This window comes from Bubalus bubalis, chromosome 16 (genome assembly GCF_019923935.1).
Source record: "Bubalus bubalis isolate 160015118507 breed Murrah chromosome 16, NDDB_SH_1, whole genome shotgun sequence".
Lineage (NCBI taxonomy): Eukaryota > Metazoa > Chordata > Mammalia > Artiodactyla > Bovidae > Bubalus > Bubalus bubalis.
This window is the reverse complement of record NC_059172.1, coordinates 41,690,811-41,710,614: the sequence shown is the minus strand read 5'-3', so window position 1 is coordinate 41,710,614 and position 19,804 is coordinate 41,690,811. Positions and strand designations below refer to the sequence as shown.

General features: G+C 41.8%; 1 protein-coding gene across 3 annotated transcripts in view; it reads left to right on the top strand.

Moving 5' to 3' along the window:
* Positions 1-4,600: 4,600 nt before the first annotated feature.
* The window catches only part of DENND2B (DENN domain containing 2B), a 166,256-nt gene continuing 151,052 nt past the window's right edge, over positions 4,601-19,804 (top strand). For 2 of the 3 annotated variants that reach the window (XM_044929489.2, XM_025266612.3), the window contains exon 1: positions 4,874-5,127. The gene's annotated coding sequence lies outside the window, so the exon portion shown is untranslated. Of the gene's footprint in view, positions 4,747-4,873; positions 5,128-19,804 lie in introns of those variants that run through there. The other variant, XM_006051600.4, reaches the window with a different exon arrangement.

The window sequence follows — 19,804 nt, the reverse complement described above, 5'->3', positions numbered from 1 at the left end:
AAACAGATGTGGTATTTGTAAACCACATCTGTATGTTCACCAACATTGCTTGCTGAAGCTGATTTGTACTCTGGAATTGTGCATAGTAATAGTCACAAACAGACTGAAAGGTGACTTCTGCTAATCTTACCAACAGATTAGGATAGAGCTTAAACCCTTAGCCTTGTTGTAGAATGGTGATTTTTACCTTTTTTGAGATTATTAACCTCTTTGAAAATCTTAATACAGGATATCAAACTATTTTTGATACCTCTCCTATCAAAAATGTATTATGCACACATAAATAATTTTGCATTCCTTTTGAACATTTCTGAAAAAATATATAAGAAATTACAGTGATTGCCTGAAGAGAGAGTAACTGGAAGATAAGAGTGGGAAGGAAGACTTTTTTATATATTACTTTATACTGCTTTGAAGTTTTTAACTCTGGTATCTATCTTACCTATATATATATATATTTTTTTTTTTTTAATGTGCATTTTAAAGTCACAATGTTAAAAATTTTTGTACGCAATTTTGGGATCTGTGATTCTTCTCCCCTACAATTTAAAAAATTAAAGCTTTTAATAGAATATGTATTTAGTCAGTTATTATTGTAGAATATTTTACTCTATTACAAAAAATTAGAAATGTAAATAAATAGTTTCACTGGCCTATTGGTGTTATAATGTTTCTATAATAAAACATTGTGAGTTTCTCAGTTTTAAAATCTTCTTAAACTTTTAAAAACACTATATGGTAATAATAATTTTTTAAAGCATTCAGTTTAAGGATTTTTTTTTTTCTTTCAAAGGTAGGCAGTAAAGGTAGTTGTGCCCAAGTAAGTTGTTTCCTGTGAAGGAAAGAATTATATTCTATTTCAGTTCATACAATATCTTGCTTTATTCCTTTCTAAAAGTCTGTATGAATGTGTGGTGACAGAGGGGCTTTTCCTAAGGAAAAATTGCCCTTAGAAGAAGTGATGAAGATAACTGGTTTAGCCTAGTGTCTCCTAACTTTGGAGGTTCTAATTCAGTAGATCTGGGACTGGAGCCAGAATCTCTATTTTGGACAAGCTTCTTCTACGATTCTGAGTGTCAGGAGGTGTAGGAGTTAGTGATCCTGGGACACACTGTTATGCTCTACTGATTGCCGAGACTAGTCATGAGGATTTGTACTGCTGACTTAGTTACTCAGTGTGTGAATGCAAGTCCCGTTTGCCTTTTGAGGGCTTGGAAAAGAGGAAAGTAAAAAGCCAAAGGGAGTTACAAGCTCATCCCTTTGCATTCCCAATAGCTATTTCTGAGGTGTGCTGGGTCCCTGGAGATTACAAATCAGAGGTTGTTTTATGTCCAAATTGACCCAAACTCTTAAAGCTTATGGAAAAACGTCCAGGGTGGATATGGGGTGCTTTATTTTTTAAAAAACTTTTTATTTTACATTGGAGTACAGCCACTTAACAACGTAGTGGTAGACAGCAAAGGGACCTAGCCATATGTAGACATGTATCTGTTCTCCCCCAAACTGAATATGGGTTGCTTTAGAAATGAGGTTTTACTTAAGTTTAGGGAGAATGGAAAGCAGGATGGGATTAAGTAGTATGTGTTGAGGTTATGGATTAGTGATTACTAATTATTTTCTTTAAAAATGTTTTAGGGTGATTTCAATTTTTACCTTTTAAGTTTAGCTGTTTCAACAAAATGCACTATTTTTATTAAAAATAAAAAAAAAATTGAAAAAGGAAGTGATATGTGGAAAAGCATGACCTAGAAAACTTAAAGGTCATCTGGGCCAACCATCTTTCCCAGTTGCCTGCCTTAGAGAAACCTTGTTATTTGGATCATGTGGCATGAATAAGCCCCCCTTGCCCTTTTAATGGCCACATAGAATATTATTGGCAGAATATCTAGGAAGAAATAACTGCTTCCTGAGCGGTAGACCTGTCTGTACACCTGAAAGACTTCCTTGAAAATCTTATCCATTTTGTTCCTCAAAAGAAAAAAAAAAAAAAACCACGCAAAGGCAAAATCCATGAACCAGAAAACCCAAATTATTCACCAGGCTCAAGTGGAGGATTTAAAATAGCAAAAGGAAGTAAAGCCCATCTCTGTGATGTCAAGTGCTATTTTGGTAGATAGCAAAATAGTTGAATTATAAGTCCCTCAAAGTTAAAATATTAACCAGACCCTTAGCTATAAGATGTGTTGCCAGGCATCTGTATGGAATATAACTGTGTAATCAGACTGTATTGTACTTCTCCACACAAAGAGAACCAAAGCTACTGCTTCTAAAGATTAGGAAACTTTCAGTAGACTGACAGAAGACAGTACAGAGGAAATGGCTTGGGGGTGGAGGAGATGTATGAGAGAGGATGAAAGGAACAGCACTCATACTATCCAAATTAGAGCCAGGATGTTTATGCTCAAATCTTGTCTTGGCTCTGTGTCGAGGGGACTGAATAATGGGGACATGGGAAAGTGTATCTCTGAGATCCCTAAATTAGGCATGAAATACACCAAATTCCTCTTATAAATGCCTCTTATTTGCAGCATTCTCTGCACATTTTTGAATATTGTGATTAGAATCCAAAGCCAGCTAATGCTAATTATCCGTACCTTTTTGTTGTTGCTGGTATCCCTTCTGAAGCTGTTCTTTCATTCTGTTCTTTAGAAGTCACATGCCTCCACAAGACTGTAATCTTAGGAGGAGTGTTTTTATTTATCTTTCATTTGTTCAAACAGCATATATTTATTGTGCAGCTCTTTCATGCTGGGCACTGTGCTAGGCACGTAGGGTATAGTTTTTCACAAGATAGACAGTCCCTGTCCTCATAGAGCTTTTACCTCCCTTAGCATCATCTTATACATAGTTGGCCTTGTTTGTCAAGTGATGTGGACATTAGGTTAACAGAAATCACTAAATTAACACCATTTAAGATAGCATTAAAACATTTCAGGTTCCAGTGTCTCTAATAAATATTTGGCTATTATTAGGACAGACTGAGTAACACTGACATCAGTGGAGTTTAGACTCAAGACTATATTTAGAAAAGTTAAAAGATGTTACTTTTCTTTCTGAAAGAGAGTATCTAATTATGGTTTTTCTTTAGTAATTAAAAAAGTTTGATGCATAATTCGCAAAGTACTGGCAAAGGAAAAGAACAACTAGTTGTATCTCATTATTGCTGTCTTTAGAACAAGTAAGAGGCAGCAGTGGCAACTGCCACAGGTGAAAACAATTACTGTCCTGGGCCTGAATAGAGAAAATCTTGTTGCTTTCCATTGACTTGGCTTTCTTTACAGGTGTCATACACAAGAAGAATAAGACTTTAATAGGAGTTTTAATAGTTTGGGAATTAGGAAATTGAAGAACCTCTGTATAGAGCTTGGGAGCTACGGGTGGAATTTGCCTGGAGCATTGTTAAATTTTGTGACTTGTGTTCTCTGAGGATTCTTCTGCCCTATTTCTCTTGTTTGTGGAGGGCAGAACCACTCTAATTTGAAATTGGAGAAACTTGGAGAAGGCTCTGTCCGCCCAGATAGCCTCAGTCTCCTGAAGAGTTCACGCACGGCAGTGAACTAGAGTGGAAACTCACTGTAAGATTTTGAGTTTGGAGTTTTGATTTGCCTGATGTCCTGTTGTAACCTGTGCTTTCCAGTAGAAAAATGAAAATCTTGGGTTTTCCTAATGTAGAACCAATTCATTTTACCAAAGACTGACACAATTTTCACACATGGACAACTGAGTCACACTGTATGTAAGGCTTTCTGCTGGAAAGACCAAACATACTCTGGCATCAATTTTATTGAGATAAAGTATAAATACTATTAGTTCATGTTAATATGTTTTCTAAGCAAAGGAACAACAGATTATCAGTTTGGTGCTTCTATTTTTTTTCTATTCCATCAAGAACAAATTATTTCCAATTTGCATCTTAAACTCCCCATTATTTTTTATGCTTGCTCTACAGCTGAGTAAAGACTTTTTTTGGGATTTGTGACAATTCTCTTGGCTTGAACTTTGAAGCATGTCTTGGCCTTAGAGACTGTTTATGGTCATTCATACACGTTTGTTCCTTCAAAATGTAACTAGGCTTGTGAGAGTCAATTTTGTGCATTTCAACATTAAGTTCTATTTATTGTGATTTATGGGATGAGAAATTGGGTTACATGGCATCCTAACATCCGGCTAAGTATGTATGGCTTTTGATTTTAAGTGATTTACATTATTCTTTCCCAAGTGGAACTGTCATACTGCATTAATTTCTTTCAGAATTCCACTAATAAATCACAGATTTTTCACTGCTAGTATTCCATCGCTTATTCCTTAATGACACCCCTTTCTAGTTGGTTTTGCAAGCTCATGGAGTATTTAAAAACAAATTCTCAGAATGCCCTCAGAACATTCGGTTCAGACCAGATGGCTTGGAACTATAGCGCTTTCAGAGTTCTTCCGCCACTCCCGCAATACCAAATGTAGCTTCCTTTAGTGTCTTTTAGGGTTTTCCAGGGCTCCCCTGGCCTCGGGCTGGGAGAGCGGAAAGAGCTCGTCGGTTAGTTTGAAGGCAGGCAGGCTGTACAGGCAGCTTTTCCCAGACTCTCCCAGCTCCGGTTTTTCATGCATACCAGCAGAGCCGCTTTTTTCCTCCAGTGATTGAAACCATCTGGACTGCAGGGGCGTCACGTGTGTGTGAGAAAATGACATAAAGTTTCAGACCCTCTTGTGTTTTGCTCCAGACCCAGACAATTCTTGGTCGGATGGTCCGAGGTGAGGGCCGGTCCAGTTTGAGGACCAACTCCTCATCCTGTTCTCCACCCCCATCTTCCCATTCCCAGCGCCCTCCCTCCCCCGCTTTGCGCACTCTCAGCGCGGTTTTCTTGTTGCCTCCAGCGCCTCCGAGCATACCCCTCCGCCGGGCTCCAGCAGCCCACCCTCCCTGTCTCGGGTGGAGGCACACCTCCTCCACGCCCCCCTCCACTCAAATCTGTGCTCCCTCCCTTCTCTCTCGCTTCAGCCCGGCCGCAGCCCCGGGCGCGGATGCCCGCCCGACGACCGCCCTCTCTCCCGGAGCGGCTCCTCCTCCGGGCTGCGCGGCTGCAGGCAAGCCCCCATCCTTGCGAGCACCCAGCCCGGCTGGGGGGCTCAGAGGTAAGTGCGTCCCGGCCGCCGCCCAGGCTTTCCCTGCCCGTCTTCCCGCCAGGAGGTTGCTTGCTGGCCTCAGTGCTCTTGCTCCAGGCCGGGTGGCGGGCAGGAGGGGCGCTGGTTCCGGCTCCGCCGCGCCCTGCCCTGCGGCTGCAGTCTGAGCCCTTTCCCCGCTAGTCACCACTCTGCCCGGGAGGTGTTCCAGTTCGGTGAGTATTAGCGATCCCAGGCCTCTGAAAGCGCAAAGGAGCAGGGTTGGTGGGGGCTGCCCTCCGGGCGGTCCTGGCAAGCCTTCCTTCCCGGCTCCGCTGGGGCGCGCAGTTGGGGGTGGGGAACATGGAGCCGAGGGTCTGGGGAAGCGCAGAGCTGGTGTGCGAGGAGGAGCCCGAGGTCTGGGCGGTCCTGGTAGTGGACTCTCTGCGAGCCCCTGGATGCGCCCTAGCTGCTCGGCAGCTCTTACCTGCAGCTGTGGTAGTTTGTGTGCACTTCTTCCAGTACACACACACACACGCACACACACACGCACGCACACACACGGAACTCAAACAAAGGAAAATTAATTTTGCTATCACTTTATGATTAACTTTACTTTTTTTTTTTTTTTTTGCTGTTCTTTTGAAGTGCACTAAGTATTGAAAGTGCATTTTTAAGTGACCCAAGACCAAAGGAACACACTTTAGCCAACGTTTCTGCTCCCTGATTAAAGAATTTAGTAGTTTGTAGAATTCAAGAGACTGAACGTTTTCAAGTGTTTATAGAGAGAGATTATTGCATTTTCCTGTGGTCTTTATGAGAATGTGGTTTACAATTGAACCTGTGTGAAACAGCTTCACTAAGAGAATTTCGTGTAATGCTGCCTCAGTCCACCTCTTGCTTTATCCTGATGCGGTTGTTTCTCCTGTTTGGACGGCAGGGTCTTGGGAATGGTGAAGGGGTCATTATTCCTTCTGCAGGGCTGTTTTGAGCTAGGGCTTATGTTCAAGTTCCTCAGTTGGCCATCTTAGGATAGGGCCACCAAGTTAAAACCCCAGTAACTGTATTACTGTTTTTTTTTTTTTTCCTCCCAGGTAATATTTTCAGAAGGTGAATCCCTTCGTTGATGAGGTTTTTCAGAAATAGGGGTTTCTAAGGGATCAGAAATAGTCTAATTTCAGAAAGCTAATCAAAGATAGAGACCAGATTGCTCAGTCTGTCTCTCATGGTGAATTAGGGACAGCACAAAGCAAGAGCTAAAAAGAACCTATTGAATGCATGGAGTGAATTAAAGCTTCTTGGACTCTGCCGGCTTGGCTGAGGGTTCCCTTGTGACTACATAGATTAAGGCTTCATTTTCATTTACCCAATAAATATTACCCTTGGAAAAACTCCCCAAGATATGTGGGAGATTTTCTCAAGCGTATATGGAAAGTGGTATTATCCCCTCATTTGGCCAGAAAGGCTTCCATCATTGGTAGACAACCCCAAGGCAACTGTTTCTTCAGAGTATTTTTTATTGACCACTTAAATTGTTATTGGCTTGATGATTGATTAAAAACTTTGCTTTTGGGTTTGTGGACGTGTCCGGGAAAGAGGAGCAACACATAGAGAAGAACAAAAAGTTTAGATCCATTGGCCTAAAATATAAGAAGCTCAGAGGAGAAAATGATCATTAGCCAGGGTAACTTTATAGAAAAGATTTCAGTTAGGCATTGAAGCAAAGTATGGTCCTGAAATCAGTGGAAAGTTGCTGGGGAGAATTTTCAAGAGAGAAGAGAGTAGACCTTTTGGATTGGAGCCGGGGAGAGAAGTGGTGCTTACTGAGCATCATCGCCTCTGTGCCATATGCCATGTTCTGTCTTCCATCCTCTAGGGCTATGGCATAGGTATTGCTCTTCTTGTTTTAAAGAGAAGGGACCACACAGATAAGTAACCTGTTCAGGATCGCACAAGTGGTAAGTGGTGGAGCTGGAATTCCTGCTCCCTGTGGTCTGACTATGAAGGTTGTCCTTCCCCAGGGACAGTGGCAGGTTCAGCTGAAGCAGATGGGTCAGCTTGAATTCTGGCTTAGGAGTTGGAACTTCATCCTATTACCCTGTCTGGTTTTTAAAGATTTTTGAGAAAGTAAATGATGGGTAAAGCAGAGTTTTTAGAAGATTATTATGACATCTGTGTATAGGAATGTAACATGCTTATCTTAGGTAACTTGCAAGATGTAGTTCTTAATTGGCAGCCTAAAGAGAGTGAGTGTGGTCAGGATATCTCGGTGTGTAACTTCCTGCCCCGTTCCCCCTACCCTTTGATAGCTTCGTTCACTGGGTGAGAACCAATTGATTGCACAGACCACAGGGCTGCCAGGGATCAGAGAAGCGCTGGATCCAAGCAGGTGAGCGTTGGCATGGAATGTGTATGTGGAGTTCCACGACTGCTGGTTTGTCCTTTATGTTCCCACGTGGTTCGCAGTGCTCTGGTGGAAAGGTTTTCCTTTCCTGGCTACCCTGGGGTATAGATCAATGTTGTAATTTGTTTAAGAGCCTAGGTGGCAAAGTTGAACCCCCAAACTAGGGCCTCTGCCCTAAAATGTTGTTTAAGTTGAGATGCCCTTTCCCTTCAACATTCCCTTGCTTCTTAAAAATGCCAAAATTTAAAACTTGGCACCAGCAAGGTGAAAATGAATTGAAATTACCTTTCTTATTAATAAGACCAGTTAAGAAAAAATGTAGATTTATTTCACTTTTTTGTTATGGAGGAGCAATAGATTGCATTTGGGTAGTTACTGTGTAGGAATTTAGAAGAGATCGGAAAGCCAGGATTTTGAGATGTGCAAAGCTCTTTCTACCCTGCCACATTTCTACCAGTTAATTGTATTGTTCACTTGTTCAGCTCGGGAGCTTGCAGGGCCATCCACTACCCAAGTTTATAACCAGGCCCTTTGATTCTCTGCAGATAATGGGCACAGGAAGGGCAGCAGTGGGTGGAGCCATTTTGCTAGAATTGTCTCCCACTTTGAATGCAATCTCGATTTCTTACTCTTCCTTGTCAACCTCTAGGCCTTTCCTCTGAATGTGTCAGCGCTCTGAAAACTTGGTTCTTAGGCCAAGGGAGATCAGGTAACAGGCGATGAGACAGAAAAGGGCAGCTAACAGAAATATCGCTTGTCAACTGGAGAAGTTTTGTTTTATTAATAAACTCATGTTAGAGTCAACCACGTTTTTTTGTAAAATAAAAAGATGCAAAATGGGCTTCCCTGGTGGCTCAGGAGTGAAGAATCTACCTGCAAATATAGGAGACATGGGTTCAAGCCTCGATTTGGGAAGATCCCACTTGCCACAGAGCAACTAAGTCTGTGCATCACAACTGCTGAGCCTGTGCTCTAGAGCCCGGGAGTCACAACTACTGAGCCCACTCGCCACAGCTGCTAAAGGCCACACTCACCAAGAGCCTGTGCTCCACAAGAGAGGCCACCACAATGAGAGGCCCGTGTATTGCAAGTAGAGAGTAGTCCCTGCTCATTGCAACTAGAGAAAAGCCTTCGCAGCAACGAAAACCCAGTACAGCAAAAATTTAAAAAAAAAGTTGCAAAGCTAAAATTTCATCTCGGTTCTCCAAATTCATTTTTACCTTTAAGAGCCTCTAACTGGAGAGCTTGCCCTATTGAATGAGGCTTTGGTTTGTGAAATTCTCACCAGCAGCTCTAAATGTGTCAGGATATGACTCAGTTTGGGTTTGGACCTCTGAGGAATGTGCCCTCTTGAAGTAGGGAATTTAGAGTCCAAAGATATGGGTAAGGTTCCAGCTTTGCCATTTGTTCAGAAGTGTCTGGAATTCGATGTTTCTTAGCTCAGTTTAGCTAGTTCTTCTAGATCAGAGTAATCTCCCAGGATGAACCCATAGTTCATGCCCTGAACTATGGGTCCTTGGCTCCTTCTCGCATTTTGTATCTTGTATCACTTGAAAGTCATTTTGTTTTATCTGTGGCCTGTGGTTATAGACGAGAAAGGAAAACTATCTAGGATTTTTCTCCAGAGTATGGCAGATCTTTTGGTATGGATTTCTGTGAGAATGCTCTTGAGGTTAGTTTTGACAGTTGGGGGTCTCAAAAAGAGACTTTGGCAGTGCTCTTGTTTAAATGTCAGAGATGTTTTGGTTGCATTTTTGGCTCATTGCTTACACAGTTGTTAGTGTTTTTATATTTGGTAAGCATCTATCATTTTTATAATTTATTAAAGGAATGATTTACATTTTCCAAGATAGCTAAAAGCTTAGAAAAAGAGGACTAGAATATCCTTTTGAGAGTCAGATGTAATCTATAATAGTAGAACCATTTGACTGTTTTAACCCACTCCAACTCCACCTCCAATTATCCTTAAATCTCCATCTCCACATATTCTTAAGTCTTTCTCAAGAGATTCGCTCTTTCTCAAGAGACTTCACAATCTCTCCAGGAAATGTTTCCTGAGCTTTCCAGACTGATGATCACAGATTATCTCTTTGTAGTTAGCCTGAGCTTTTTTTTTCTCTTAGTGTTTCTTGCTTTTACTCTTTTCTCATGCCTCTTAATGCACAATTGTTCACAGAGTGGGCATATTGTCTTTCTTGGACCCTAATGTCAGCTACCAGAAATGTAGATTGCTCCTTCCGTACCCATCTTTTCATTCCCTTTCTCTGGCTAAACAAGCTGAGTTGCTTTCTAGACCTGTGCTTATACGTGTTGTTTTGTGTGTTGTTTTATGTAGTAAGTCAGTATCCAATATGTTGGCAATTAGAGCTTTCAAATTGAAGGATGCTTTTTGGAAATAAAATGTGCTTTTTTCCTCCCTTATCAGCATGAGTGGTTGTGGAACATATGTAAACACTGGAGAGGATCTTAAAAAAAAAAAAATTATCACCAAAAGAATTTTACCCAAGTCTTTTAAGGACTTAAAAAGAATCCAGCCTTTGTAAGATTGTAGTAAAAGTAACAGACTAACCCAATTAAGGCCTTTCTAGAAGTGTGGGAATCATTTGTTCAAACCAGAATCTAGGACCCCTGAGTAAATACGATAGAAAGAATCTGCTTAACCCTTTATAACAGCATAAGAAAGAAAACCTTCTAACGGGCCTCTTGTGATAGAGGGCCATAGCGAGCGCATGCTGCGAGTCCTGGTTGTCAGTGTTGGGAAAACTGCTTTGAGTGGGCCAGTGTCACTGTTGGTGACTTTCTGTCTTCCTTTGATGTGAATTTGGGATCTTGGGTGTTACTTTGAATATAGTTTGAAGTTTGAATATAGAATATTTGTGAATTTTTTTTATACCCTCTCCCTATTCTTTCCTTTCTTGAAGGCTAGATTGGAGTAGATATAGCTTTTAATGAAGGAGTCAATGTCGGAGGATATTTTGTCAGACAGTAGTCTTCAGGACACCCCACTCCAGTACTCTTGCCCGGAAAATCCCATGGGCGGAGGAGCCTGGTAGGCAGCAGTCCATGGGGTCGCGAAGAGTCGGACATGACTGAGCGATTTGACTTTCACTTTTCACTTTCATGCATTGGAGAAGGAAATGGCAACCCACTCCAGTGTTCTTGCCTAGAGAATCCCAGGGACGGGGGAGCCTGCTTGGCTGCCATCTATGGGGTCGCACAGAGTCGGACACGACTGAAGTGACTTAGCAACAGCAGCAGCAGCAGTAGCAGCAGTCTTCAGGAAGCATTATTCATCCACTCTGGTGTTCAGCATTACTGAATATCTGCTATGGACATAGCACATTGGCTAGTGCTTTCAAGCATCTCTTTGTTCTCTTATTGCTTTTCTTCAGTAAACATGCTTGATACAAGGAGTTTGATGAATTGAGGAGTGGGTAGAGTAAAGAAGTTAGATGGGAAGTAATTTTTGGATAACCCTGGTTGGGGTATTGCTATGGGGATCTGATCTAGATGCTGAGATTACTCCTGATAGAGAGTTTCAACACGTGAGCATATATTTTCTAGTAAGTGAACAGGGTTCAGTCAGTTATTTTTGCTGCTAGTCATGTTTGGTTACGTTTACAGTTGCCGGGAGCTCCACTTAAATGCAGTAGCTCCTGTATTAGGAGGTACCCATTGGGTTAGTAGCAAGGATTGCCTGGAGAAATTTTTCCTAAAAGTCTGGTCTTGGCACTTGAGCCAGGGATGGATGCTAGGTTCTTAGACCCAAGGGGCTTCTACGCAACCAGAATGATCCTAACACTGGGATCCAAAGGGAATAGAAGCTCCCCTGAAACTTTGTACCACTATAGGAGGGGGATCAAAGCTTTTTGCTTCTCAGTAGATGTTAGAATCTATATACTCTGATCTCGGGATGAAGAAAACCAACTTACAAATGACTATATAGTGCTATATAGGCTTAGGAAGAGGATGGAAAAACAGGATTTAAGGTCAAAGTGTTCATTTGAGTCTTTAATGTCCAATTTATCAGAGATAAACCACTGTGAGGGTTTTGTTTTGCTGTTTTTTTTTTTTTCATCTACATCTGTGTTTTGACAGATCACAGCCTTGAATTAGAATAGGATTTAGGACCAAAGTATTTATACAGAAAGTGATAGCAGTCTTGGGAGATGGACAGAGGCCACTTTGTGTCTTATTTCAGGTGGACCATTTTTAAAACCCCCATAAGCAGCTCAGCAGTCCACATTAATTAGCTGTAGCTTTGCTGAAAGGTATTGGTAAAATAACATCTAGCAGCCTTTTGTCTGTTCCCGGTTTAGATATGAGTGAGAAAGCCAATTTGGGAGCAATTTCATGTGCTCCGCTCTGCCCACATTCAAGTCGCCTACGTGGTTCCCATATCCTTGTCACTGGTACTGGTCCCTGGGGGGCCAGGGGCAGATCTCAGGATCTGAGGCTCAGACGTGGTTGAAGCCACATCAACAGCTGGTCCTGGTGGGTCAGCCTTATTTTCTGTGGTTATCATCAGGGCTGAGGGTGTGGGGAGGAAGGTGGGTGGGATAGGGAGGACAAACAGAAGGGCATGTAGTTCCTTGGAAACTAAGCAAAGCAATAACCTCTTAGGACTTCTTTCCCCCCTCATTGACTTGTACTTTTGTTCTGTTGGAAACTCTTGTCACTTGAGGTCATTCTGTAAATACTCGTAGTCACTAGCCTGTGACGCCTACACAGTGTGGGAGAAGCCCTCCTAGATGGTTCTCTGGATGTGTGTTTGGTCCATTTTCTTTCCCTCTTTTTCACCTAAGTTTTGATGCTTCTGTTTTTTGATTTGTTTTGTTTTTAAGGAATAAAATTTGGCTTCAATATCCAGGTTTTTGTTTTTTGTTTTTTTGGCTTATGGAGACTAGGGGCTGGGGGCCAGAGTGTGACATGTTGCCAGATAGGAGAGGCTTTTACACCTAGACAAATCTTCAGGAAAGAAGAGACAGAAAAGTTTCCACATAGAGCACAAGGATTGGAAGTCAGAAGGGAAAATGGCCTGGCAGGTGCTTTGGGCCATTGTGACTATCTCAGCTAAGGTGGGCCTGGTGGTTGGATGATGGGATAGTGCTAAAGATATCATATGATCCACATCATTCCTTGATGTTTTTTTTTTTTTTTTTTCCTTAAGTGAAAGTATAGTTCGTTGACTTTAAAATTTTTAGTTTATGTGATGTGTCCACAAGTAAGTTTCCAACACCCTGGTATGTGTCTGACTCTATGCCAGGCATGGTAGTGGGTATACAAGTATATGAAAAAAAAAAAAAGAAACCAAACCAGTCCTGAACTTAGAACTTATAACCGTTGGCCAAAGATCTCTATAAAGTATTAAATTATCAAGCTTTAAATCGTGAGTCACAAACAGGGGGTTTTTGGCCCTGGATGAGGCTTAGGATATGCAGGTTTATGGAAAAGCCTTGGGTTGAATGGAGGACTTTGGAGATGTTGGAGAGCCCCAAGGGTCACTCCAGCCCCCTTTTCTTCTTTATCTGCCCTTTCCCCAGGTGATCCCATGGCTTTAAAGCACTGGCGTTCATAGAATGTTTACTTTGTGCCAGACTCTGTTCCAAGGGCTTTACACGCATTAGTGTAATCCTCAGATAGCTTTGTGATGTAGGTACTGTCATCCTCACTTAAAGGCGTGGAAACTGAGGTCAGAGAGATGAACTTCCTTGAGATCACACAGTTCATAAACCGAAGAGTCAAGATGTGAGCTTAGTTGGAGACTGGATGCCAAGCCCTTAACTGGTTCTGTTTAACCTTCTAATTGGTCGTGAACCCCTCTACCCCATCCCTTCTCCACATAGCACCCAAGCTGTTATGTTTGTCCCCTACTTTAGCCTTCATAAGGAATCCTGCCCGTTGCACTCAGAATTCACGCTTGCAACCAAGTCCTTATGTGCTCTAGTCCCTACCCTCCCACCTACTCTCTGCCTTCCTCTCTGTGTCTTCTGTCTCAGAGCCTTTGCCCTGCAGCTGACGTGCTCTTCTTGAATACTGCCAGTTTGTACTCTCACTTCATTCAGGTGTTGGCTCAAACGGCCATCTCTAGGAGACTTGACCTGATCATCCAAAGAAAGCTAATCTTAGTCAGTCTTTAATCTGTGCTTTGTTTTTATTCCTAAAATTGCATTACGTATTTGTGTGTTTTTCCTGTCTGCTTTTACAAAAATAAACAGATGCCATGAGGTTAGGGAGTTGGTCCATCTGTTTACTGGTATCTTTACTTTTCAAAACAGGACATGGAAAGTTTTCTATAAATATTTGTTAAATGAATAAATGGTGTCATATGCATTTGATGTGCACGTTTAACATAACTTTACTTGGATAAAAAGTGAAGCAGAAAGGGGTATACAGGTGATATACACAGGTCTGGGTCTTAACTTGGGAAACCTGGCGTGCTGCAGTCCATAGGGTCACAAAGGGTTGCACACGACTGAGTGACTGAACTGACTGGGTCTTACTTGGCTTTATATTTATTGCCAAAGATTTGCCATAATATCTGGCCAAAAAAATGCTCAGAAAATCTTAGCTGAATGAATGCACTGTTTGATTTGTTTTGAATTCCAGACATAGGAGTTCATGAAGGGAGAGAGTAGTGTGGTCTGGAGTGCTTAGAAAGAATCCATGGAGGACTTACAGACTTTTGGGGAAGAGATGGATTTGGTTGGTCATATAAGAATCATAGAGTAATTTTTCTTAAACTAGGAGGATTGTTAAGATGATCTGGTTCAATCTTTCTGCTTATGGATAGGGAAACCAAGCCTACAGAAACAAAGGACGTGTCCAAAGGTACACAGCTAATGTATGCCAAAAATGTCTGGAATCCAGATATTTTGATTGTTAGGTCAATTCTCTTTCCTCTACACAGTGATTTTGGCTTGTGTGGGATAGACATTAGGATGGAAATTAGGCCTAATTGAATCAACAGGTTTGTACAAGAGATCCATGGGAGATATGATGAGCTGAATAAGGTGAAGACCAGGTCCTGGAGGATCTTGAACGTTATCTTGAAGACTTTAAATTCAGAATGACAGGGAAGCATACGAAATGCTTTAAGTCTTGTTCTGTCTTTTCTCTCCAGTGAAGGTGATGTAGGTATGTAGGTATGGAGAATAGATTGGAGTTGAGGAAGGAAGTGGAACCTTGAGGAGTTTGGAGGCCTTGTAACAGTCAGGTGTTAGTGCAGTTAGGGGCCTAGTTGCATTTCAGTTTGCTTTTAGAAATGTGTAGGGGGTTTTGAAGATGACACTCAATTCTTTGGTAAGATGAGTATACCCAGAATTCTTAGAGCATAGGAGTAAAAAGCCTGGAGAACGGGCCTTTTACCTTAATTCTGTATATGGTTGTAAATGACATTTTAGGATCTAAGTAATGATTCCTCTTCAGGCAGCCGAGCCTGGAACATAGAGGTAGAAGATAACACTATACTAGTGTGAAATAGTGATGGAGGGAGGGGGAAGGGCAGAAGGAGCAGATGGACAGTGAATGGGATCAGCTTCCAAGGAGGGCCTGGACATCTGTGTCGGAGGAGCTATGTTGTGGCTAGGAGTCAGGCCTCCAGGGACCGCAGCCTCACACTGTCGTTTTAGGACTCAGAGGCCAATGGAAGTAAGATCTGCCTGCTGGACCCACAAATGCTTTGGGTGAATGGGTTGTGCTAAGGCCCGGGCCCATACATGTATCCATATAGATTTTCAGCCAGGGCTGATGAGACTAGATTGATACCGTCCTTACCAGGCCAGTGAATTGGCACAGGGTATGATACTTTAAAAGTTTTTTCCATCCTCAGGAATCTTTTTCCATCTTTAAGGAAAAACTTTAAAAGTCAGCAAGAAAGTGAGAACACAGACCTTCAGATGATATCTCATACTGGATCTGAGAGTTTGGGTTGCAGAAAAAAATCTGGTCCTAGAGTATTCAACAAATACTTACTGAGCAGGACCTGTTAAGTACCAGATGCTGTGCTAAGTGTTGGAGCTTTAATCTTTTGATCATATTGCATCAATTGTTGTTGATACAGAATATTAACATTTAGTTCTATTTTACATTAAGTTCTTTAAGCCCCATGGGAACTCTCCAGGCAAGAACACTGGAGTGAGTTGCCATGCCCACTTCCAGGGGATCTTCCCAGCCCAGGGATCAAACCCAGTTCTCCTGCATCGTGGGTGGATTCTTTGCCGTCTGAGCTACCAGGGAAGCCCCAAAAGTTATAGAGCTCGGTCCATAAGCCCTCAGTTAGTTCAGACTACTCACTTAAGCTTGCATTCACTTGTTAAATGTGTACTGTGTAATAGGCAATATACTGAATGATGAGGCAGTTTTGAAGAAAAATAAGAATCGGTAAGGGTCCTGAACTGGTTGACTGGAATTTGTTGGGTAGATCTGGCACCTTCCAGTTCACTGGGATTGCTGGCCAGGAGGAGAGTGCTCTCAGCAGCAGTGTACCCCTTCACTTGTTCTGCCCCCACTGGGCCCTCCCCTCTCTCCCTGACCTCTGTCCCTGGCCTGACTTTAAATTTAAGAGAAATGAAAATTAGCTTCTTGTATGAAGTGTGGGAAGTTCCATTGGGGCAGCACTTCCTGATGAAAGCCTCTAAGTTTGAAGTCTTTCCAGAAGAACTTGTCCTGCTTGTGTAAGCCCAGAGGAGAGCATTCTCCACGGGGGCTTTTTCCCTTCCTCTGAAAGTTCCTTTGCCTGCAGTGTGGACACAGGGCACATGGCATGTGTTGTTTCTCAGGCTCTTTACTTCTGCCTGCTTCCATGGCTCTTTGGGGATGCTGAGAAGGGCATGGTGTGTTGTTTTCTGAGGACGAACGACAAAAATGAGAGGGAGGCAATCATGCTAATTTTTCCCATCGTTTGGAAAAAAGCAGCTGCTCAGAACAAAAGAAGACAGATGTAGAGGAGGAGTGTTTTTTTGTTTTTTAAGAGGAGTGTTTTATTGAGCCCTTGGATTGCTATCCAGAGTGAAGTTGTTTTCCCCTCTTTTTCTTGGCATCTGGAGCCAGCTTGTATACTGTATGAGGTTTGCTCTGCTTTCTTCATGTCTGTGGACTTCTTTAATAGAAAACTACAAAATATGAAATTACCTTCAACTTTAAATTGGTTCTTTAAAAAATGTAATGTGTGCATTGTAGTCACTGTAAAAAATTAAGTTTCACTTTCCCGACACCCAGAGATCACCACTATTAATATCTTTGTGCACCCTCTTCTAGATCTTTCTCTATGCCTATCTATGTACATGTTTGTATTCTTTGCTTTTTACCAAAGCAAGATCATACTAGACATACTATAATTCATTGTTTTATTTTTTTTTATTATCTCCACTTTTCAGGTTCTGTGGATTTGTATTGTAAATAACACCCCGTCCATGTTTCAGATCCCCCTGTTGACCCCCAAGTATCCTATCATTTTTTCCATACTGACATTGAACCTGTAACCTCACACTGTATCTGGTTGTTATGTCCTTTAAAGTTCTTTTAATCTAACCCAGTCAGTCCTTTTGTATATTATCTTGTTGAAGAATTGTCCTTAATAGGTTCCTGACTCTGTGACTTGCGTATTGCCAAGAGGCTTGCAAATATCTTGTTTAATTCTTGTGACAACACTAAGAAGCATGTTTTGTTATTGCTTGTTTTTGCATACTCTCTTCCTGTGAGAGCTCAGCTATTCCCCAGGGATTCGACTATTTCCTTTACGTCAGAGACTGTGTCACCTATATCTCAGTGGTCACCTTAAGAGCCTGAACTCTTGAGCCAAATGGTCTGGGTTCATATCCTTTTTCTCCTGCTTATTATATCTGGTCCTGGACAAGTCATTTAACTTCTTCATGCCTCAGTTTCCTCATCTGTAAAATGGGCTACTAATAGTGCCTACCTCATAAGGTTTTTGTGAAGTTAGATGACTTAATATATGTAAAGTATTCAGAAGTACCTGACATATAGTTAGTGTATATAATTATTGCTTTTGGACAGCTGGGTGACCCACAAGCACCTCAGACTTCACGTTTTGAGAAATGGAGTATTTCCTGCCATATCAGTAAACAATGGATGTCACAGTCATCAGTGATTGCAGCCCTCCAAAGTGAGCTGGTAAGCCCTAAGGGCACTCAGGAAGGAGAGGAACACCAGAGATTTAGCAGCCATCCCCTATGGTGAGCCCTAGGTGAAAAACACCGGATTCTGGCCCAGGGTAGCTGAAATGCATATGAAAGGAATGATTTCAGTGAGCCCAGACTCCTGAGTCCTCCCATACAAAGAAAAGTGCTGAATTCCTTAATTTGGGATTTCTGGTTTTCTTTAATTAACAATAATCTTTTGATGTTCAGAGTATCTTCACTGTGTTTCAAAACTTCTGTCTAACCTAGCTCCCCCCTCACCTCCTCAGAAGAGTTCTGCAGGGTTACTTGAAATGCTGTCTCCCCGTCTCGAAAGTCCTAAAAATTCCCACCGAATAAAACTGTTACTCTCAACTTTAAGGTTGTGACTGTTTTTTAAGCTGACATTTCAATACTTATCTCCGGAAAGCTGCGCTTTGTTCTCCTGTTTTCACCAGCGCCTTCACAGAGTTGTCTCTGATTTCTCCTCTCTCAGTAATCACACTCATAAAGTCTTGTCAGTCCATTTCCCAAAAGTCCTTGCTCTCTTGCTGCCTCCAATCCATTTAAAGTCTTGACCATCTTTTTCCTGGAATGCAGTTTTAATGTCTCAGAATGCCTGCCCCTGGATGTTCTTCAGTCAATCTCCCAAGCTGCTCCCAGAGTGAGCTTTCTGAAATACAGGTCAATTACCATATTTCCTTGCTAAAAACTCTTCCTTTTTCATGAGAAATAATATACTGTAAAATGCACAATGAATTTTAAGCCAGCTTTTTCAGTCTCCTTTCTTACCCTCATCAAGAGGCTCTTTAGTTCCTCTTCACTTTCTGCCATTAGGGTGGTATCCTCTGCATATCTGAGGTTGTTGATATTTCTCCTGGCAATCTTGATTCCAGCTTGTGATTCATCCAGCCCAGCATTTCACATGATGTACTCTGCATAAATGTTAAATTAACAGGGTGACATGGCTTGCTCCTTGGAAGTAAAGCTATGACAAACCTAGATAGCATATTAAAAAGTGGGGACATCACTTTGATGACAGAGGTCTTTATAGTCAAGTTATGGTTTTTCCAGTCTTGTACAGACTGGACCATAAAGAAGGCTGAGAGCTGAAGAATTGATGCTTTCAAATTGTGGTGCTGGAGAAGACTCTTGAGAATCATTGGACAGCAAGGAGATCAAACCAGTCAATCCTAAAGGAAATCATCTGGAAGGAATATTCATTGGAAGGACTTACGCTGAAGCTGAAGCTGCATTAATTTGGCCACCTGATGGGAAGAGCAGACTCACTGGAAAGGCCTTGATGCTGGGAAAGATTGAAGGCAAAAGGAGAAGAGGGTGGCAGAGATGAGATGGTTAGGTAGCATTACTGACTCAATGGACATGAATTTGAGCAAACTCAAGGAGATAGTCAAGGACAGGCGTTCTGTAGTCCATGGGGTCACAAAGAGTCAGACACAACTTAGTGAGCCAACAACAACAAAAAGTGCACAAATAATAAGTGTGTAGCTTAATGATCTTTAACATTTGTGTTTGCCCAAGTAACTACAACTCAGATCAAGAACATTTTCAGGGAAGGTTGCTTTTTGTGTCTTCCCAGGGAGTATCTGCATCCTTAGCCCTAACCATTCTTCTGTGACCATTAAAAAAAAATCTTTTCTTAATCTTCATGTAAGTGCATCACAAATGTTCTTTATTGAATCTTCTTTGACAGGATAATTGCAAACTCATTTAAAGTGACATTAAAAAATCTTTGTCATCTGGCTTTTACTTCACGTCCTCCACACACGGCTTCCCCTTCCTGCCGTGCTGAAATGGCCTGTGGTTTGCCAACACAGGCTCTTGTTGCCCTTCATTTTTGCACTTGATATTCTCTTGGTCTTCTGACTTCATTCCCTGGCAAATTCAGTTCTTACAAGTGTAGATATCCTTATTTACATTTTCCTAGGGTAGTAAAATGAGGCCCACACAGGGTCTATTCCTCATATAAGTTTTGTACCTTAGTAGCAATGGGCAGACTGAAATTAGTGCTGGGGTCCAAGGGTTTTTTTCCCCTCTTGAGAGGAAGTTCATTCGCCTCCTTGGTTGAAGCCTTCAGCTTGTCACTTGAAAGGGTGACTCCAATTTTGGAATTAAAATTTGAGATCCTTGGGCCAATAAGCAATTT